The following is a 24,073-nucleotide window of genomic DNA, read 5'->3' as shown; positions in this document are numbered from 1 at the left end:
CTGTTTCTCTTTCCATAGATAAGGCCTGCCTCTGAGTTACTTTCTATTTTTATTTCAAGTTTCCAGCACCTTCAGATATTTTTGTTTTTCTTACATTATGTCTGTCTTTTTGTTGTCCGCTCACTCAATTTGCTCACGTTTCCTTACAGCCTCTCCATGTCTTTATCCCTACTCACAATCCCACCTGGATTAGTATCATCAGCAAACTTAGAAGCACAGCATTTTCTCCCTCAGCCAAATTATTCATATAAATCATGAATAGCTGGGACACAAACAATAATCCCTGATGTACCCTACTTCTGTTATTACTTCCTTTACTTTATATTCCAACATTTTCCCTTCCAAAAATCTTAGATAGGCATTTAGCCCAAGTTCATTTCAGGTTCAAATATGAAAGTAGGGTTATGATTAGTTCAATTTTAGATAGTTGCGAAGGAGAGGGTTAGAGGCAGTGGCAATGGAATAAGATATTTCTTGCCAATGTTCTTCTGAAAACGTTGTTGTCCTCATCCAGTACTAGATATTGGACAAGTAATTTGACAGTTTAGGAATGATTGAGTGATAATACATTATCGATGTTGAGTAAATCTGGGTTTTGTCACTGAAAGCTCATCATATTATTTCAGATAATGTTACAAAGAACTGTCTGGTGATGGAAAAAAGAAGGAATGTAAATATAGCTTTCAAGAAAATATCCAAAGGTAACAATCTAGCATTGCAAATGATTCTTTAATAAATAAAGGGACCAGCTGAGTATAGTCCACCGATTCAAAGATGGACAGCACGTTTTGGATTACAATATAGTCAACAGGCTTATCATTAACAAACATGATCAAGCAGAAGGAAGGACTGATTTCCCATTTCACAATTGCGGAGGATGTCAGTATTTTTATAGGCATTTGGATGTTGTGGCAGAGATGGAAATCTAATTGGAACTACTTAAATTAAAACGATGGGCATACATGTGGAAAACCACATGTGTTTGGAGAGGCAAGGAGGATTGGAAATGGGCCAATAGTTTGAACATGCGAGGAATTGGTTTTATGAGGTATGTGTTGGTGGCAGCAAATTTGAAAAAGGCTGAGAGATAGTAGCAAAAGAGAGTGAACCATTAAAATATCAGGTCAGGAAAGTAAATTAGGTGGTTGAAAACAGACATTACAATCTTCAATAACATAATGAGCAATTTTCCTTCCTGAACTGATTTTTTTGTAAACATCTGCGTCTGCTTCCTTTTCCCCACCAAGCTTTATAATTTAGCCAAGGGAATTGGGAAGTAATTCATTCTCCCAGGATTTTCAGATCCCATTCCAAAGAACAGGTAGTAGGATGGTCATAAAAACAGTGCCAAGCTTTTACTCAACAGAATCATTCTACACACTCTTTCCACTATTGCATATGTAATGCTATGCCGTGTCCTTCCTTGGCACATTGTGTTAGACATTCAGTAAACACATTATATTTCGCACTTGCTATTAGTAAATACTAATTCTGGTAACATTTTATTGAAGTTCCAACCTGATCAGATGCAATCATGGCAGCGTACCTTTAGGAATGCAGGTCAATGGTTTTAAGGCCAAAAAAATCCTTTGCACAGCAGGACTGAATGAGTAAAGAGTTATTTAATTTCCTTTACTTCCAGACCTATGAGCTCTGTCACCGAAGCACATGATATGTTTTGCTTGTATAATTTAGAAATCTGAAGTTATTTATTATACTTTACTCTGCTGTTAAGTAAAATGTTCAAATAAACAGCACTTACCAGTTCTGCAGTTTCACACAGTGTTCATTTGTAAAGATCCTTAACTAATACTTACTGATATCTGTAGTTGCATAATTGGCTTTTACAGTTTTTGTCAAAATAACTAATTAGCAATAGGTAATAGCTGCGTGATCCCAGAGACTAGCTTCAGGGAAACATAATAGCTTGCACTGATTATGCTTTGCATTATAACATAGGAGTTCTTTCGCTCCTAAACTTTTTTTACAGACGTCTTCAACAGAATCTGGTAACTGCCTGAATGCAATAGCAATTATGCTGTGAATGGAACAACTGGAGTGTGTCCACATAATTGGACGAACTGAGTTAATCATTGGTCACTTTTCCTGGGTTTATTTTCAGGCTGCATTAAAAACATGAAAATACACAGCAGTCACGGACTAAAACTAAAAACAAAGTGCAATTGATCAACGACGAGCCTGAATACATTGACAGTGGGAGGGGGAAAATGGATATTCTCTGGATTATCACATTGATCTGCCCTGAATTTGGGTAACAATTCAACTGCAGCATAAATAAAAACAAAAAGGTTTGAAAATCCATCCCCGAGGTTCACTTTTCTCCAAATCAAAATGACCTAAATACTATCAGAGGTTTGCAAGGAGTTTATTTGTGTGCATTTATTTCAATGTCATATTGCAAACTGAATATTTACCAGTGGTATTACACGAAGAATGAGATTGCACTAAACAAAGCCCAGAGGGGATTCACAAATATGTTGCTAGGCCTGGAAAATTGTAGTTAGAAGAATGGTTGAATAAATAAGGATTGTTTTCTTTGAACGAGAGGAGAAATGAGAGGAGATATCATTTTAAAAAAAAAAATGTTTTCCATTAACAATGAAAATTGATCGTCATGCAACTCTAAAGAAGATCCAGTCTGATACCTTGTGCCTTTAACATTTCTGTGAGTCAGCTGTTCTTATTGCAGGCATGAATTTTCAATATCTGCCTCATACATAGTATAAGTTTTTAAAATTATAAGCAACCCATTTCCTTGAACATAGGGGTCAAAAACAAGGGGCATGGCTGGAGGGATTAGAGGGGAGATGAGGAAGTTGCAGGTCCAGGATTCACTTCCGAAGAGGATAAGACAAAACCTTTGTCAATTTAAAGACAATTTTAGGTCTGCTTCACCAGCTGTTGCCTGCAGAGCCACAGACCCGGTACAAAAGTGTGGGATTTGGCAGGAGTGTTATTTTTCTACTGGCATGGGCATAATGGGCCAAATAGCCTCCTGCAATGTCTAAGATGTTTTGTTGTTCAGTGATTTCGCTCTTACCATCAATGATCATTTCAGGTTGTTTGCAAGATAAGCACCCAGCAAATTTCATCCTGGAAAACTGAAAGTTTGTTTTAGGCGAAGAGAGTTCTACAACATATAATAAACTCAACAATAGTGTAAAAGAGTCAAAGGTTAATCCTGCACCATCAAAGGCTGTGTATTTGATTTTTATCCAGGACTTAACATATTCAAGTACATTGTGGCCAGTTATGCTTATTTTATTTATGATTATCCCAGAATCCTATCCATAACTAATATTGCCTCTTCGCCAGACCATGAAACAATTTTAACTTGAGGTAACTTCATAATGTGTGGTCATTGTTTCATTCTTTAAACCGACAAAAAAGAAACTAAAAAACATTTGCCCTGCTTAAAATGTGGTGACCATAATAAAAACGGGTAAATGTGCATCACAACATCTGCGTTGAAATATGAAATATATTAAAGCGTTGTTGGCTATACCAATTGCATTTCACAGGAATCTCTAGTCTCAGTAATAAAAAAAACAAATGTTCCAAGATGTTCCAGATGTTTCTTCAGCAATATATCCTCAACTAAATATTTACAGGTCTGAAAAGAAATTGAACAATCTTAAAACAGCAGGGAAGAGTAGAAATTTGACAGCTGTAATGTATCATCAGGGCATACAGTAATGTTGCTAAGCAAATTCCAAGGAATTGAGTAATAGTGCCTGATGATTGACAGTCAGAGTTTAGCTTCATTTATTTGGCTCTGATACAAATTCTTTTGCATTTATGACTTGAAAATGAAGTTCAATAAGAAGTTGATTCAGCAAATTCTCAGAATTATCAGCGACTGATCATTTTCTGTTTGCATAATACACATTGGGCATGTTTTATTCCCTGTTGCCTGCTATTTTTGGTTACATTTAATTGTCCATCTTGACTTTTCGTACATAGAGGAACCCTATTATATAACAAATGCCTGCAGCAACAGGGAAATATAGCAGGAAATATCTTGGATAGTACTGGAGGCATTATTTTCTGTTTGTTTGAATTAGTATGTGAAAGGTGAGCCTTCCCAGGCCTATCATCACCACTTTAGTGATTAGAACTTTGCAGGCTCAGTACTTGCAGTCCCTGTGTGTGAGATGTACACACTTCACTTATCTGTCAATCTCCTAGCCCACGAGCGTTTCAAGGATTGGAGAGGAAACGTGAACCATTCAGTTCACCCCCTGATAAGGCGGACACTGCTGAAGCAATGCGCTTCAGTAAATAAAATTTAATGGAAAATCAAACCCAGCCTCTCTACTTCAGATAGAAGAGGTCAGTGATTCAACATTGCACATTGCAAACACTGCAAATTAGGCTTGTGGAACTATTCACAGAACGCTGCCTTTCAGCAGCACATTGCCAGATAGAGTTATTTGGTTTTATGGTACTTTGATATGAAAGCTCTGGAGTCAAATCCAAACTCCCCAAACAGGACATTTCTCACAGTAATGGCTATTGATTGAATGTGGGTTGTGGGAATCCACTGATAGTTATAGATCTTGAGAACTGGTATACTGTTTAGGTTGTTTGGTAAATAAGCTCTTGGAGTGCAGAGATATCTCTTCACTCAGCTCCCCCGGGAATATCAGTTTCAACACAGTCCTAAATGGAGCCTTCAAAAGCACTTCACGATCTCTTTCTAAACTATTGAGATAGTCTAAACAGTCAGGCTATAATTAACAACTACCTCTGCACTCCTGTGGCAGTTTGTATTACTGTTTTTTGGCATTTTTGGTCCTGGAAATCAAAAGCTACAAGAACACAACATTTTCTCTGCTTTTCAGTTTATTTAATTTTCACCACTTCCTGAAAGAGCATTTCATATTCCAATGTTTAGTTCAGAGCCACAGTGTAGAAACAGGCCTTTCGGCCCACCGAGCCCGCACTGACCAACGATCACCCCAAACGAGATCAGAGGAGAGGGATCAACACTGATCCATAACTTCCCAAAAATCAGCATTCTGTATTGGCCTGTGATTATCTTGGGATTCTACATCACATTTTGTGTCCTTTTGATTTTTATTTCTCCTCGGGTTACCCTAAGGGTCCCTCCGCAGAAACCAGGCGTAAAATTCAATACCACTTGAAAATCAAGTCATAATCAAAGAACATCCCACATGGGTTGATCACAATGCAGATATGGCACCAATTTGTATTGGTACACACATGATACACACAGAGGAAAACAGGAGCAGCAGGAGGCACCTGGTTCCTCAAGCCTGTCTTATTATTCAATACTATCATAGCTGATCTGCTCCAGGCCTCAACTCCAAATAGAGGGTCTTATGTAACTGATACACAATAGGAGTTGCGGCCTCGGTCAGGTCAGCCATGATAAAATTGAAAATCTTTCAAAATCTTATTTAAAAAAATCTCTGTCCTCTTTAAAAACCTCCATTTATCTAGTCGCTACTATGTCTGATATGGAGAGTGATTCACCACTCTCTGTGAGAAGAAATTCTTACATACTTCAGTTTTAAATCACTGCATCATTAATATGCAAATATGTCCTCTTGGTAAGATTCCCACGAGTGAAAAATCTCAACATCTATCTTGTCATTCGCCTCGCTCCCCTGAGGAATTCACATGTTCAATAAGATCATGCTCATTCTTCTAAATGCAAAGATGTAACTTCTTAGTAATTAGCCTCGTGAACTACTTCTATTACGAGTACATTCTTGCTTAATGAAGACCAAAACTGCACATGTTACTTCAATGCAGCCTCACCAAAATGCTCTATTCCAACCATCTAGCAAAAAAGAACAACATGGCATTTGATTTCTCAAACTACTTGCTGCAGGCTAACCTCTTGAGTTTCATGCACAAGAACAACTAGAACCTTTTGCATATCACTCCCTATTTATACAATAGTGTACCTTTTTTGATTCATCCTACCTCATACATTCTCATATTAAACTCCATTTACCATGTTTGTGCCCACTCCTATTCATGTTCTTCTGCAGAATCTTAATATCCTCATCACAACAAGCCCTCCAACCTATTTTAATGTCATCAGTAAACTTTGATGCCTTACATCTGGTTTCTCCTTCACTCGTTGATACGGATGGTAAATCATTAAGGGTCAAGGACCAATCCTTCAGGCACTCCATGGTTATATCTGTCCTGTGTGAAAACAGCCTGTTCTGTCTTCTAGGGAATAACCAGTCTTCAATCATGAGCTCTTATCTTGTGCACTCGCCTCTCAGGTGGCAGCTTGTCCAAAGTCTTCTGGAAATCCAAGTACAATACATCTATAGGTTCATTTCTATTGCTTTTGCTTGTTATATCATTGTAGAACACAAGCAAATTTGTCAATCCAAGATTTTGCTTTCATATTGACTCGGATTGATTGCATTAACCTTCTCTGAATGACTCGCAACTCTTTCTCTAATTAAGGATTCCAGCAACCTCCCAACAACTGATGTTAAACTGATAGATTCCAAATTTTTACCTCAATCCCCACATTTACAGTTTTCAAATCTGCTGGTATCTTCCTGGAACTCGGTGAGTTTTGGAAAGCTTCAACCAGTGGCTCCACTACGATTGCAGCCAATTCTTTTTAAACTCCTGGATGCAATTTGTTGGGTCCTGATGATAGTCTGCCTTTAGCTCCATTGTTTTCTACTAATACTTTGTCCTTTATGATAAGAATTGTTTCAAGTTCATAAGTTCATGTGATAGGAGCAGAATTAGGCCATTCTGGAGATCAAGTCTACTCCGCCATTCAATCATGGCTGATCTATCTTCCCCTCTTAATCCCATTCTCCTGTCTTCTCCACATAACCCCTCACCCGTAATAATCAAGAATGTATCTCTCTTTGCCTTAAAAATATCCATTGACGGCCTCCGTAGCCTTCTGTGGCAATGAATTCCACAGATTCACCACCCTGCCATTTGTTATCTTTCAGATGTTTGTAGTGCCTTTCAACAGGAAGATTGATGCAATGTAATGGTTGAACTCATCTGCTATTCAGTCAGAGATACAGCATGGAAACAGGCCCTTCAGCCCACTGAGCCCACAACAACCATCAATAACACTAGATCTTGGAATTCTCTGCCACAGAAGGCAGTTGAGGCCAATTCACTGGATGTTTTCAGGAGAGAGTTAGATTTAACTCTTAGGGCTAAAGGAATCAAGGGATATGGGGAAAAAGCAGGAACGGGGTACTGATTTTAGATGATCAGCCATGATCATATTGAATGGCGGTGCTGGCTCAAAGGGCCGAATGGCCTACTCTGCTCCTGCACCTATTTTTCTATGTTTCTATCTATATTATCAACTTTCTCATTCACTCCCTACACGCGGGGTAATTTTACATTGGCCAATTAACCGACAAACCCGTGCGTCCCTGGGATGTGTGAGGAAATCCACACAGTCACAGAGAGAAAGTGAGAACTACATATCCGACAGCACCTGAACTCAGATCTCTAGCACTGTGAGGCAGCAGCTCTATCAACTGTGCCACTGTGCTGCCCTATTTCTTTGTTTCCCATCATTAATTCTCCTGGCTCAATTTCCAGAGTACCACACTTATCCTTCCTTTGTCATATATCATTAGAAGCTCTTATTCTTTATTTTGTTATTACTCACCAGTTTGCTCCCACACTCAGTTTTTCCCTCCTTATTGACTTTGTAGTTCTCTGTTGCTAGTTTCAGAACATACCCTAATCCTGTGGTCCACCACTGCGTTTTGAAAATTTGCATGCTTCAGTTTGTGATTTATTGTTTTCCCTGACCTCCTTTGTTAACCACAAATGGTTTACATTTCTCATTGTCCCACTTTCTGATTAGAATACGTTTCTGCTGAAAATTAAGAAATAGCTGCTTAATACTAATGCCACTGCTCATCTATTTACTCTTGTTTTAGCCTAATTTCTCAGTCCACCCTAAACACATCTTCATTCATTCCCAAGTAATTGCCCTTTAATTAAGTTGAGGCCAGTAGTTTTGGATGTTGTAACCATTACTCTCTGAGTGATTCTTAACTATAAGATGTTTTATTATTCCTACCTCATTAGATATGACCATATCTAAATATAACCTGTTCCCGGCTAACCCAGTTAAATAAACTTAACTGTTTAGTTGAGACACAAAAAACTGCAGATGCTGGATTCTTGAACAAAACAGAAAGTGCTGGAAGATTCTGTGGGGCACATGGAACATTATGCATCTTCATCATTTATATAGATACAAATGGTATATCAGATCTGTTTAGATAGCATGCAAAGCAAAGCTTTTCACTGTACCTCAGTAGATATGACAATAATACACCTAAACCTAAATGTTAGTGATGACTTCATACTTAATTCACATTCACACACTCAAAAATTAAACTAAACTAATTTGGAAGGGATCAAGGAAACTGGAAGACAATGTCAGATGTGCTCTAATGTAGATGACACAGATGAGAATTCAGTGAACTGGAATACGTAAACACCGATGACTATATAAAATGTAATGTTGCTGCGTTAGGAAGCCTATCAGAAAGCCTGCATTCATTGTCAACATACATATAAAAATCCAGCACTGATTAGGCACATCTTATGTATGGAGGTGATCATTGCCAGCAGGAAAGTAGTGATCAACCACATTGCCAAATTTCTGAACCAAACCATGAGCCCTTGTCAGATGGCTGATGTCACAGCTTCCAATACAGCCCACACCGATCTTCTCCAAAGCCACATGTAATCTCCCTCAATGTATGTCAGTATTATTCCAAAAACAGTTTTGCAGTAGTTTGTATCTTTGTATTGCATCTGAACCAATCCTGTAAAAGTGAATTACAGGGGGAAGCAATGTGTGGGACTGTTGGTGCATGAAAAAATAACCTTGTGGTTGCTGGTGTCACAATCAATGCATTCTTTACAGACACCCCAGCCAAACATGACGTGGTTATGTTGCCTCCTCAATTCCTCTTGTTCCTCTTTCTGGTCCTCATTCAGCTCCTCGTCCCTCTTATTCCTGTTCCATACAATATTTAGGTATAAGCCAGGGAAGTGTAGTTTGATCAGTTTATATCTATCCTTCCTATTGCTTATACAGGTGTGGAATACTTCATTAGAATGAAGATAGACACAAAACACTGGAGTAACTCAGCGGATCAGACAGCATGTCTGGAGAAAAGGAATAGGTGACTTTTCGTGTCAAGACCCTTCTTCAGGTTTCTCCTGCTTTTTGTGTTCATCTTCGGTTTGAACCAGCATCTGCAGTTCCTTCCTATGCTTAATTAGAATGGCCTGCCAAGATGGTGAGTTTATAGGAATAGGATGGCCTGCCAACATGCAGCAGTTTATAGGAATCTTAATGGCAGCACTGATCAGTGCTTTCAAGCCCATAAGGAAACATACTAACCTTGAACCATTATTTCATCACGTCAGTGGTCTAATCTATCAGATTTTTTACGGCAGAATGGCTTTCATGTTATGCCTGTCGCCCATGCAAGAAAGGGTTGCACCATAACTCATCAGCCATGTCAGCAGAGCATAATACTTCACACCTAATGATCATCCTTTGATTTGACATGATTACTGGAGTGCAACTGGCAGCAGACATCTGCAGAATGCAGGCATCGTGACTGTTGCCAGGATACCAGGCGTTGACATGCATGATTGGCTGCCAAATGTCACACACATGGACTGGGCCATAAGCAGGTGGAAAATTTGGTAAAATAAAACAGGACTGGCTAGCAGAGCGACACCCAGGACCACAGGGAAATGTGCAATCCTATAAATCCCAAACCTTCCCTTCCAGACACAACATAGCTGGAATAATTCAGCGGGTCAAGCATCATCTCTGGCAAAAAGAGGCTGCAGTTCAAACCTATTTCTTCTTTCAGTTGCTTCTCTCCTCTAAATTAATTGAACCAATGCCTATAGTGCTACATCAAAACATCTGGGAGTAAGTCCTTGTTTGTAACCTACCACTTGTCAAGTTGTGATAACCTTTGGGGTGACCACAATGAAATAAATACTCAGTTAAATCAGGCCAGTTAATTTAAATTGGTGCCTGAAGAAGGGTCTCGACCCGAAACATCACCCATTCCTTTTCTCCAACAATGCACCCTGACCTGATGAGTTCCTCCAGCTTTTTGTGTCTCTCTTCGATTGAAAGCAGCATCTACAGTTCTTCCTGATACATTTTGTTTTTCCCTGCAAAGTAAACTGAATGGAGTTAGCTACCTTTGATCAAAGACCTTCAATAATCTACTTTAAAAAAGTGGATGACAAAATGTGAACTTAGTTTAGTTTAGTTTAGTTTAGAGATACAGCACGGAAACAGGCCCTTTGGCCCACCGACCTGCAATCCCTGCACATTAACACTTTCCTACCCTAGGGACAATTTTTTTTACATTTACACCAAGCCAATTAACCTACAAACCTGTACATCTTTGGAGTGTGGGAGGAAACAGAATTTCTCGGAAAAAGCCCACACAGGGATCGGGGTACAAACTCCGTACAGACAGCACCCATACCCAAGGGCGAACCCGGGTCTCTGGTGCTCTAGGCATTGTAAGGCAGCAACTCTACCACTGCGCCACCATGCCACCCTATTACAGATAGTTGTGCCAGCTCCAGGCAGGAGGGCATGCTCCCACGATCTCTGGATTATGCCCCTGCTTGAAGGTTGCACATGTAGCTGCTGCTTTTTGACATTCTTTGTAAAGTTGGAACACAGTTACTGAAACACGGTTATCTCAAATTTCACCTTACCCCGTCCCCATCCACCAATACGCTTTCCTCTGGCCTCACAATTGTGTCTCGTCTCTCTTTATGACACATTCTTTTCATCTCTGGCCTTTGTCCACCCATCTGCCAATCAACCCTCTTTTCAACTACACTTGCCTGGCTTTGTCCCATCCCCATCACTCTTCCAGCTTTCTCCTCCCTACTACAGTCAGTCTGAAGAATGGTCCCCACCCAAAACGTCAGCTATCCAGTTTTTCCCGAAATGTTTTCCGCCCCACTGAGTTATTCCAGCACTTTGTGTTTTTTACTGAAGATTCCAGAATATGCAGAATTAGGCCTTTCGGGCCATCAGGTCTACTCTGCCATTCGATCATGGCTGATCTATCTTTCCCTCTCAATCCCATTCTCCTGCCTTCTCCCCTTATCCCCTACCACCTTTACTGATCAAGAATCTGTCAATCTCTGCCTTAAAAATATTCTTTGACGGCCTCCACAGCCATCCGTGGCAATGAATTACACAGATTCACCACCGTGTGACTAAAGAAATTCCTCCTCATCTCCTTTCTAAAGGTAGATACTTTTATTCTGAGGCTATGGCCTCTGGTCCTAGACTCTCCCACTAGTGGAAACATCCTTTCCACATTCAAAGACTGAACACTGTTTGGTGAGAAAACACTGTTTTGTTTAATGCAGTTTAGTTTAGAGATACAGCATGGAATAGGCCTGTCGGCCCACCGAATCCACGCCGCCCATCAATCATCCGTGCACACTAATACTATGTTATACCACTTTCTCGTCCATTCCCTGCACACTCGGTAATTTACAGAGGATGATTAACCTACAAACCTGCATGTCTTTGGGTTGTGGGAAGAAACTGGACGACCTGGAAGAGACCCAGATGGTCACAGGGAGAACATGCAAACTCCACGCACACCACCCAAGGTTAGTATCAAACCTGTGTCTCTAGCGCTGTGAGCAGCAGCTCTGCCATCTGTGCCACTGCTCCTCATTGTGATTCAGAAGGGAGAGATGCTACCTGAACAGACTCTGTGGATTTGTTCTTCCAATGAAGGCATCCCTCCCCCTTCCACCCTCTTCCCACAGCCCATGCTATCTTGCTCAAAGAGGCAGTGGCTGCAAATGTATCCACATCTGACAGCAACTCATTGACGCAGAAGCCTTGAAGTCAGTAAGAAAAAGGCCTCAGGATCTGCCAGACCTGCAACTGGAAGCATCTGTAGAACACTTGTGGAAACCTGGCCAAAAAAAGCAACCGGCAACTAACCTGCAATCTGTGGGTAATCCTATGTAATGTGATCATGCGCACAGTAAGGTAGGGGGTACTTTTAGCTTCTGAGTCCATACAAGGTTAAGAGAAACAAAGCCAGACCTTCCACTCAAAAGTGGCATCACCAGCATCCAATCAGTATGGCATATTAATTGAATTGATGATCTTGTGGGGATGCATACAACGACTTTGCTCTTATTAATGTTGTCAAAAGTCATCCACCACACAAATTCATCATACACAACATGGAAGCCATTTTGAAATTTTAATTGTGCCTCTACCATCAGAAAAGCAATAACCATGTACATACAAGGTATTGCAGTAACGTTTTTTCAAGATTTGACCAGTGAAGAGGATAATTTTCAATCTGTAGTTGACAATAGGATGTTATCCTTTTGACATCTAATGCTATGACGAAATCATAAAATTTAACAAAAATTGTTTACTTTTAAATCTTTATGAAAATGTATCTATTTTTGGTTCTTTACTTTCTTCAAGGTAAATTTGTGATGAATATATAATTTGTGATGAATATCAAACCATTGGTTCCAAAATAAGCCATTGTTTCCAAGATTACATTATTCTTGCAGCTCTCCCTGTGATCCATCGCCCCAGCCCATGTTCTCAGCCATATTGTATTGCATGGCAAAATGGCCTTCAGTGCCAGTTTCATTCAAAAAATGTTAGCCTGAGAGAGTTACCCGGCTCCAAGTCCTTCATGAAAAGTGAAATTATTACTTAGAAGCACTTACCTTGTTTGCATTAATTCCACAATATGTGAGTGGCAGTGCTTTATGCTGACTTCCAAATTTTAATTGACTGCAATGTAACAGAATTTTGGAAGCAAAGTATAATGTACAGGCACCACTAGATTAAATATCACTGGCAACTAAGGGAGAATTTACAGCCCACAAGATTTTAGTTTAAAATGCAGACACTGAAACAAAGACAAGTATAATACAAATATCAAAATTTTAGTTTAATCTTTCTGGCTGATAACTTTTGACAGTATGGTCATGTAAAATGCTTCAGAACAAAACATTAGCCGTGTTCTATTCTTATTTTGAGCTATGCTATCACATAAAGCCAATTTGCCCTAGGAGACATGTAATTCTCAGGAAAATTAGGTTTAGTGGACTGTGTAATGAGTTAATATCGCAAACAAGGAATTTCACAAACAAATTCTCATAAATAACTGGAAATACGGGCAGATAGTGGTTTCCAGTGTATGCTGTTCAAATAATACAGCTTAAAAATAGAAAAAATGCCACTAAAAAAAATGAACAACTGTGTCCCAGTGCCGCAAAAACTTCAATGAACGTTCACGTTTTGTTTCAAGATTCCATTGCATTTAAATTACAGAACTGAATATTTCAAGTGTGGTTGGTTATTCAGTGGATATTTACTGTTCATTTTCTTTGGTTATGTTGTCGGCAATTAGACCACAGACAGACATCTGTCTTTGGAATTTGAGAGTGTCATGGCTGACCTAATTTACTAAACAATATCTAAATGGCATATTTAGCAATAAGATGCTGAAACACTACGTTAAGGGGCAGAGGATTCCTCAACGTACAGTTCTGCATTGTTTTCCCAAACTCTTTAAAGTTCTGTACAGCTGTTGAAGGTTGTTTATGCTGGCATTGCAGAGCAACACCATGGGAATAAGGAATCTGATTTCAGTGAAACTGGAGAGCCCTTCAAAGAGGACGAGCACTATCCCAAACTGATGGACCCTCCACAGGAAGGAAAAAGGGATGAGGTAAGGAATTACACAGCACTCTCACATTAAGCCTGAATGATCTCTTCCAAATTTATCCTCCATTCGGGGACTTTGCAGGCACAGGAACTAAATAATAAACTTTTAATCTGGCTTCAATTCACTACTTGATTCAATTTAGAAATGTAAATTCCACGTGGATGGAAATATGTTAAATAGAGTCTAAACTTTGTCTATCAATACACAGATAAAAGGCAAAGGAGAGCAGGCAAAGGGGCGGCACGGTGGCGTAGCGGTAGAGCCACTACCATACAGTGCCAGATGTGATCCCGACTATGGGGGCTTGTCTGTACGGAGTTTGTACGTTCTCCCCATAACCTGCGTGAGTTTTCTCCGAGATCTTCGGTTTCCTCACACACTCCATAGACGTACAGGTTAGGGTAGTATCAATATGTGGGGATCACTGGTCGGTGCGAACTCGATGGGCAGAAGGGCCTGTTTCCACACTGTATCTCTAAACTAAATTAAACTAAACTAGATGGTTAAAAATGTAGTACATGAACCTAGAATGTGGAGGCACAATGCTGGATGAACATGGTGGATCAACAATTGATTTATGGACCTTGTGTGGTCCTACCATGAGCATAAAAAAACAAATTAAATATTTTGGAGTTTATAAGATCTTGTGGGGGCTTGACAGGTTGGTGTTGAAATGTTTCCACTAATGGGAGAATCTCATACGAGGAGACATTGTTACAAATTAGAGAGCAATCAATTAAAACAGAGATGCATAGGAGCTTGCTCTCACAGGGAGTGGTGAATCTCTGGAATTCTATGCCCTCAAAAGTTGTAGAGACTGGTTCATTGAGTGCATTTAAAGAAGAAATAGATGATTTTTTCCCCAGAGAATTGATGGCTTTGATGAATGGTAGAGAAGAGATGGGGATTAATCAGCCATGATCATATTCAATGGGGGAGCAGGCTTCAGAACTGCATAAGGCTATTTTTGAAACGTCTTTCTCCAAAAGCAAGAAGTTTGTAAATGTTTAAAAATATGATTAGATGTATAATAAAATGCATTTTTTATAATTAAATTAAGGAAAGCATAATCTGAAGAAGAAAATACATTGACCTGTTAAGTGTAAAATATAGAAGGATAAGTGCACATCAAGGAAACATTCTATTTAGTTTTTCATTTCTTGCAGTTTCTTTTGCAAGGACAATCCAATACTCTTTTATACATTGTATTGAGTCTACTTCCATCACCATTTCAGGAAGTGCTTTGTAGATCTTAACAACATGTTCAGTATCTTTTTGCTAATTTTTGAAAGTTACTTCAATCTGTGCCCTTTGACCCATCAACCACAGGAAATAATTCTGTCTTATTTTACCAAACCACTTCCTTGGAAACTTATGTGCTCATATTTCAGGAATTCCTCCCTCTCTCGATCCTTTGCACTATTATTTTTTAACTCAATCTTCGAATAAATGATCGGCCTATCATCGTTTGCAATTTGCCTGTGAATTTGCCCTATTTGGTGGTCAATATGAAAAACTCATCAATATAATAGCCTACCTATTTTCCTTAATTTTAATCAAATAAACTCTGTATTTGAGCACTTAAGCGTCATCCATTGCTGTGACAGTTCTGTGAATCAGTACCCCCATCAGTGTTGCAGTGCTAATTGTTTAGGTGCCGGAGCTGTCTGGTGTCGGAGCGGCCGCTGTTAAAATTCACCGTGAGTTAAAATTCCCCCGCTGTTTATTTTGGCTTTTTTTGAACAGAGGTGCCGGAGCGGCGCTCTGGTGAGCTCCGGCAGCACTGCACCCCTGACCCCCATCGTGTCAGTCAAACCCCCACACAAAGTATAGCCAAGTCTATTAAATCTTTATTCCTCCCTCTGTTTGAGCCAGGTTTGTGAGGTTGCCAGTATATCATCAACCCATGTGACTACTTGTCTTGAGGCTCAAGAGCCTTATTTACTGTTTTCTGGAAAGTTACCACATGCACTCTGCATCCACCTTTGACTGGCCACATTGACTCGATGAAATTAGGGAAAGCACTTTGTGGCATGATTGCAGGATTATCATTCAGACTACTACTGACCAATTTTTTTAATTGTTCTGATACATACTCCATGTTTTATGTTTTTACCAGTAGAGAGCAAATTAACGGATGCCAACATCATGCTGGTGAATCTGGATAATGAATTCGGTACTCAAAGTAAATATACAAAAATATTTTTTCTAATTATTTTCACCAGAAAACATTACACAGAGTACATAATTGCTGTTATTTTTTTAATAGTCCAACATTTTGCATGCAGTTTGAGATGTTGACTTTGGGATAATTTGATCAAATCAAGTTGGCTTTAGAGTCGTAAACCATTTGAACTTTAGTCACCTTTTCTCATCCGCATTTAGTATTAGCATTGTTGTAACAAGTAAACTCTGTAGAATGCAAATATCCTACTGATTTCAGAGCAACCCATTTTAAATATTTAAACAAGCTGTTCATCCTCATAACACAACTGCCTTGATCTTCTATTTTGAGCACTTGTGTAAAATAGTGACTGCATTTGTGACACTGACAGGGAAGAGTTCTACTATATCATCCTTGTGTCTCGTACACTCTATTTCCACCAGGCAGGAGAGCTGGGAGTTCAGATTGAGATCCACAATATTGTGCAGAACGCTGATATAAATTATGGTAGGTCAATAATCAAGGTTTCCTCATTAGCTAGTTTGATACTTGCAATGGCAAATCACAGTTGCAAATTAGAAGAGTTCATTAGATATGGTACATGGATTTTAGCATGGGGTGACAAAGGCCCACATCACATGTTGATTAAAAAGTTAAAAGCTCATCGAGATTCTTGGGGAAATAGCAAGTTGGATTAAAAATTGAATCAGTGGCGAAAAATCAAAGTGCAATGGTTAATGGCTGAATATCATTTTACTGGATGGAGGACTAAATACAGTGAGATCCCACTGTGAGATTCCACTGTATCCCACCGTATGTTCCATGTTTTTTATGGTATATTTTTAAATGAATGCACCATATTAGGATGATTGAAAACTATACTAAAGTTGGTTATGTAGCTGACAGCATTAAAAAATATTGTAGGCTGCAGAAAGATATCTCCAGGGTTCAATCCTGACCTGATCTTGCACATTTTTCCTTGAGTTTATCTCCAGTTTCTTCAGTTTTCTCTTGCAACCACAGTAAGTTAGTTGGTTACTGGAAATCACCTCTTAGTATTGGCAATTGGCTAAAGAATTAAAGGGAAATATGAGAGAAATTAAGTTGGATTACTTCTTATAAAAAAAGGGTTTTTTGTTTTAAATGAAAAGTATGGCAAGGGATCTCAGTCCCATGTGCAAACTCGACTATGTGGGATTTCCACACACTCCTCTGGCCTGGATGACTTAATCCACAGGAATGCTTGAACATCAGCTGGAGACACTCTGGTGCATCTGAGAAGCCGGGAATTACATTGATGGCATATTATTACGTGGGTCATTGCGCAGCTTACAGAATGGACTCAGAGATGGAATGGTTGGTCACTGGGCAGAGAGAGAAAAGCAGGTAGTCAGGGAAGCCTCAGGGTGCATCAATGGATGGAACCATTTTTTGCAGTTGAAAATGGTCGAACTGAATGTTCCTTTGGAGAGAACAGCCCATAGCTGAATCCAAGTCCCTTCATTATTGAGACCTTGGTAGAGGTTTAAAGAGCAGAATCTCTAAAGTTGAAATCTCCATTTGTTTCCACTGCCTCGTGCAATGAATAGAAAGATAGGCCAGATGAACGAATGAGAGGATGATGCAGAAGGGAGGGCTTTCAATTTTCAGGATCACAGGGACAATTTCTGGGGATGGTGAACCTTTGCACCTGACCAGAAAATCCAGCACTTTTATGGGCCAGGGTTGGTTATTGGGTTAGTGATGGCTGTTGTTGCTGGTGTTGATAAGGATGTTTAAAACCAGATTGACAAAGAGTGGCATGCAGAGTAAGAGTACAATAAGAGGGGAATAACACTCATATATAGAATTAAAGCTAAGTATTTTGTGCATCAGTATGGACCTGATGGGTTGAATAGTCACCTTCTATGTCAAAGTAAGTAAACAAGAAAGATACAAATGGAAGGAGTTGGTGGGAAATAAGTACCAAATGGAAATTAATTTAGATGAGTGTGAGGTCATGTAAACAAGGCAAATAAATAAATAGTCAATGTGAGGATGCAAAGAAGTTTGGACGTACAGAGAGATCTATGAATGTCTTTTTGCAGATCTCTGAAGGTAGCTGGCCAGATTATAAAAGTGATTCAGTGGGCACATGGGATTGATGTTTTCGTCGGCTGAGGCATAGAATCTAAGAGCAAAAAGGTTTTGTAGGAGCTGTGTTTAGACTGGTGAAATAGCTGGTAAGAATTCCCTTGTCAAAGATGGCATAAGTTTTGGTTTAATTTAGAGATACAGCATGGAAACAGTCCCTACAGCCCACTGAGTCCACCTAACCATCGATCACCCGTTCACACCAGCTCTATGTTATCCAACAGTCTCATCCATTCCCTACTCAGGGTCAATTTTGCAATGGCCAAGTTAACCTTTCTGACTGCTAATTAAGCCATAAAAAGGAAGCAAAATCTTCAGCTGCGTTGCCAGGAGGATGCTCATTTATAGTTGACCAAATTCTTTGGAAGGTCTTTATGTGAGAGTTAGATTCTTACTTATGAATATATAATGGTTATAAGATCTGGTCATTTGTGATGTCTGAGTATAGGTTGAGATAAAGAGGCATTAAAACTTAGTGTGGCTGAGCTAAGATTTGGGTAGGGAAAGATGAAAAATCCACCTGATGAAAAAGGCTGTATTTTGACCAGGAAAATATATATTTTGACATTTGAGCCATTTTAAAATATAGTTGCAAAGGTCTCTTAAGGGAAGGAAATTTCCAATTAATATTCACCACTATTTCTCTCTGTACCATATTCGGTAAGAGCCATGAGTTGTAGTGACACATTTGTTAAGGATTGTTTCCCAACCACAACTTGGTCAGCTTCACTGGAATCTTCAGGTTTGGAATGATTGCAAAATATCAGCATTCTGGTGTCCTTTATTTCTTAATCTTATAAAATGAAACTTGAGGACTGGAGCCAACTGGTTCAACTGGACTCATTTTTTTCAAACTAAGTCAAGTATATATAATGAAGATGTTTTTAAAGTCTCATTAAAGACATAATTTTAAAATAATAGTTGTAAATTGAAAAGGACTCAAGAGGAAGTTTAGCAGAAATATTTTAGTTTGAGTCAGAAGATTATGTTTGTGTCTCATTCCAGAGAGTTAAGCATAAAACCTGATCTAACACTTCAGTTTCATACTGAAACATTGTCAATGGTGCCAAATTGTCCATGTGATTGACCTCTCGGGTAGATGTAAAGATTCTATAGTATTATTCCATAAAAGAACAATAAATTTATCCTCATTCCCCAAACAATCTCTCCTAAGCCAACATCTCTACTGCACTTACTTTCGATGGTGGTGTTGACCTTTCTCCATGCTAATTACATATATAGTGTTGCTAATGTTCAACAGTAACTACGGTCCAATGGTGGAAACATTCCACCCATGTTTCAGATCTCTGCACAATTACAAATATTTCAAAAATATTCTGCATTTGCATGTTCTTTGCCTTTCCCTACAGCAGAACTAATTCACCTTATCTCTTATGTGTAGGAAGGAACTGCAGATGCTGGTTTAAACCAAACATAGACATAAAAAGCTGGAGTAACTCAGCAGGACAGGCAGTATCTCTGGAGAGAAAGAATAGGTGACGTTTCGGGTCGAAGAAGGGTCTCAACCCGAAACGTCACCCATTCCTTCTCTACAAAGATGCTGCCTCTCCTGCTGATTTGCTCCAGCTTTTTGTGTCTATCTTCACCTTATCTCATAAGTCTTCTTCTCCGTTCTCCCCTTTTATATTTTGTGTCATCTGGCATTTTAATAAAACATTTTTCTTCTTTTCAGATATCTTCTAACAATCTTTGAAAACGAGCATTTTGCTAGATCTTTTCACACGTTCACTACCTTCTGATCCCATTAGTCACCCATTACCATGTTTTTGACAGCCCTCTACACCACAGTCCTAACGGGAGACCTGAGCTTCATTCCCAAATTGCTAAAATTTAATAAAAATCAAACTCATTGCCTTTGCCTTTGCACCCACTTCTCTCGCCAAGGCTCTATCTTTTTCCTTTGCCTTTAGGATTTCTATCTGATCTGGACTGTTCCTACTAACTTCTTACACTCTCCTGATCTATTCTATGAATTGAATTGCCAGCATGACATTAGTTTTTGCTACTGCACTTGATTACCTAACTTTCCTCCTTTGATTTTGCTCGGGTACAACTCGAATTATATCTTTAAACCAAATGATGAGAGCCAGTCTGTAACAGTTTGGTGCTCATCATATGGAGCTCATACTAGAGTTGGAACACCAGCCATCTGAAGCTGCTTTCCAATAGCCAACAACATCATTACCTTTCCTCTGTAGTTATTACTCTCATAACCTCCCAAACCTCCACAGCCTGCCTGTTCTTGCTCCTTCAAAATGACTTTTCTCCATTTGATTAATATTCAGCATCTTAATGGTTTCCTGATCCCCTTCATTTAATTTACCTCATAGATCATCTTGTGCAAATATTCCAATTCATCCCCCACAAGGATTGCCTGAGGACCATTTTGCTCCCCCTCGACCATGACTGAAGCATTCCTCCTCCACTGCCCTTTTCCGCCTGGCTGAACTTGTTCTCTCATTGACCAATTCCTTTCACTCTGCTCACTTCTTCCAGATAAAAGATGTTGCTATGGGAACACAGATGGGTCCTGGCTATGCCTACCTCTTTGTGGTGTACATTGAAGATTCTTTGTTACACTCTTACTCAGATCTTCTCAATCACCTTTTTTTCCAGGATATAGATTAATGTGTCAGTGTCCTTTACTCGCTTATCCTGAGCTGGATATTTTCATTAACTTTGGTATTAGTTTACACCCAAACTTCATCTATGTGTTGTATAGGAAGGAACTGCTGGTTTAAACCAAGATAGACACAAATGCTGGAGAAATTAAGCAGGATTGTCTATCTCCAAATCTTTCTTTCCTTCCCTCAGCTTCTCTAATTCTATTTCCAGGGATAAACCAGCTATCTTTACTGTGAGGTCTCTGCCCCACTATCAATTTTCTTGGTCATTGGTGCATCACTTCTGACAAGCCCACTTTTTTAATATTAATATTTTCCGCTGTCTTCTATTTTCTTCAATCAAGGATTGCCCTACAGAGAGGGTTCAAAGTTACCCATTATATTCCTCTCTGCTCTCTTTTTTCTCCAGAACAACCTGAAAAAGATTCCCTTGCTTCCATCTTTGAACTCACGAACCTTCCCATTCAATATAGACACAAAAAGCTGGAGTAACTCAGCGGGATAGGCAGCATCTCTAGAGAGAAGGAATGGGTGATGTTTCGGGTCGAGACCCTTCTTCAGACTGGTTAGGGATAAGGGAAATGAGAGATGTATAAGGTGATGTGGAGAGGACAATGATTGAAAGATTGGCAAAAAAATAATGATGATAAAGGAAACAGGCCAATGTTAGCTGTTTGTAGGGTGCAAATGAGAAGCTAATGTGACTTGGGTCGGGGGGGATAGAGAGAGAGAGAGAATGCCAGGGCTATCTGAAGTGAGAGAAATCAATACTCATACCACTGGGCTGTAAGCGGCCCAAGCGAAACATGAGATGCTGTTCCTCCAATTTGCCATAGCTTCACTCTGACAATGGAGGAGACATAGGACCGAAAGGTTTGTGGAGGAATGTGAAGGAGAATTAAAGTGCCCAGCAACCGGGAGATCAGGTAAGTTCAGGTTGGCTGAGCTAAGGTGTTTTGCGGAACATTCCCTTTCTCTCTATCCCTCCCCCACCCAAATTGCACTAGCTTCTCATTTTCACCCTGCAAACAGCTAACAATGGTCTGTTTCCTTTATCATTGTCACTTTTATTCATTGTTCTTTATCTCTCCACATAACTGTCTATATCTCTCTTTTCTCTTATCCCCAACCAGTCTGAAGAAGGGTCTCGACCCAAAAAGTCACCCATTCCATCTCTCCGGAGATGCTGCCTGTCCCGCTGAGTTACTCCAGCGTTTTGTGTCTATCTTCGGTTTAAACCAGCATTTGCAGTTCCTTCTTACACATACAACCTTCCCATTCAATTGACCACTCTCCATTATATCCAGAAATTCCAAGATGGCGTCCAACACAGGCGACTATTTGCGTGATAGCCACAGAAGCAGATCTACAAACTCATATTACAATACTCCACACTCTTAAATCTCTATTCCTATAGCAACATTCCTTACTTTGACTTTACTGGCTTTATCCTGCACTAAACATTATTCCCTTATTATGTATCTATACACTGTAAATAGATCGATTGTAATCATATATTGTTTTTGTGCTGACTGGTTAGCACGCAACAAAAGTTTTTTACTGTACCTCAGTGCATGTGACAATAAGCTAAACTGAAGCTGAAACAATGTGATCCCTCCCCTTTTCTCCTATTGTGTAGGCGAGTGGTAGAATCTGGAAAAAGTTGAAGGGAACATTGGTAGACAAGAAAATGTTATTAACATAAATGGGCCCTTCATGTTTGGAGTGGACTTAAAGATTCTCTGCCACTTGCCACTATGGCTATGGCACCCCTGAGCTGTTACCATTAAATGCATTATATAAATGAAGTTCTTGTGCTTTGAAACAGCACAGTATGAAATGATAGAATGTAGAAAAAATGAGCTGCAGATTTACACAAAAGAACACAAAGTGCTGGTGTAACTCTGCAGGTCAGGCAGCATCGTTGGAGAACATAGATAGGTGACATTTCTGGTTGTGGCCCTTCTTCTGAAGAAGAGCCCAGATAATACCTGCAAAAAGGTATCATCCAAATGTCATCTTTTATGCTTTATTCTAAATGTTGGAAAGATGAAAGGCAAGGAAAGAGTTGAAGATCGACCATGTAAAGGTATGGGTAGGGTGTAAACCTGCATCATTTAGCTCATTAAGTTAGAATTAAAAATAATACTGCAGATGCTGAAAACCAGAAGCAGAAAAAAACACAACAGATCAGGAAGCATGGGCAGAACTACAGGACAAAAGTTTGCAACGAGAAATCATCGGTCTAAATGTTAAATCTTCACTTTCTGCCTGAATGCTATGGAGTTCCAGTATTTTCTGTTTTCATTTAAAGACAAATTGAAGTGAAACCATGATCCAATGTACTGCTTCCCCCTGGGTAATAGGTATTAATTTAATCTTAATGTTATAAAAATCTGTCTCCATAGATGGACTGATTGCTGGACATTTTCAGATATATCCACAAAAACTGGTCACCACATTTTTTAAGTATCATGGCTTTTTTTAACTTTTTCCATTAGGAGTAAAAATAAACTTTTTTTTAACCTCAACAAGTTTTTTTGCTCTAATCATTAAGAACATTTATATTTATCATTGAGATCTCCAACCAAAAAGGGTAAATACCAGTGTGTAAGGAATTAACTTGAATCTGGGTTAAAATATTCATTGATAATTTGTGTGATACAAACTAGGAGCTGCAAAACTGAGATGCTACAGTGCCATCAACAACAGGAGAGTGCAATTACAATGTGATAAGTTTACATAGTCAGCTTTCATTATAAATGATAATATAGGAATTTATCATAGAACACACTAACTGAAGGGTAGATAAACAATGTTCACGTATGGATCATATTTAGCATTACTGGAATAAGTCGCATATTTCCAGGCTTGACCTTGGAAGTCAAGTCACATGCTACAATTAAATTGTAGTCGGAAGATTTGGTTTAGATGCTATGAAGTCCAAAGTAACCTTCTTGCCAGTTAAGAACCATTCATTATAGAAAGAGTACAATTTACCTTTCACAGCGTATTGAAATTTTCAGATTAAAACAACAGAACAAAATAACCACAAAGAATACACAGAGATGTCACCATTTTTGCAATTAGCCATTCAAACTGGGCAAGAAGGTTCACGTCAGTTTGTAATGCTGTTGAAGTGTCCTCACTGCATGGATGATCTTGAAAAGAACGACATTTATGTGAACTTGAGCATTCAATCTTTACATCATTTACGGGACAGTGAGAAATTCCAGCCATCAGTTGGTACTCTGAATGAAGAAGAAAAACAAAAAGGGAAGCAGTCCTTAAACCCAGTGCAAAATAAATCCAGAGTG

At 39.2% G+C, this 24,073-nt stretch overlaps 1 long non-coding RNA gene across 12 annotated transcripts in view; it reads right to left on the bottom strand.

Moving 5' to 3' along the window:
- Positions 1–2,601: 2,601 nt before the first annotated feature.
- Positions 2,602–24,073, bottom strand: part of LOC144592122 (uncharacterized) — a 63,217-nt gene continuing 41,745 nt past the window's right edge. For all 12 annotated transcript variants that reach the window (XR_013547076.1, XR_013547082.1, XR_013547078.1 and 9 more), the window contains one exon: positions 2,602–24,007. This is a non-coding gene — a long non-coding RNA (uncharacterized LOC144592122). The remainder of the gene's footprint in view (positions 24,008–24,073) is intronic.

This window comes from Rhinoraja longicauda, chromosome 3 (assembly GCF_053455715.1).
Source record: "Rhinoraja longicauda isolate Sanriku21f chromosome 3, sRhiLon1.1, whole genome shotgun sequence".
Taxonomy (NCBI): Eukaryota; Metazoa; Chordata; class Chondrichthyes; order Rajiformes; family Arhynchobatidae; genus Rhinoraja; species Rhinoraja longicauda.
This window is presented reverse-complemented; position numbering and strand designations above follow the sequence as displayed.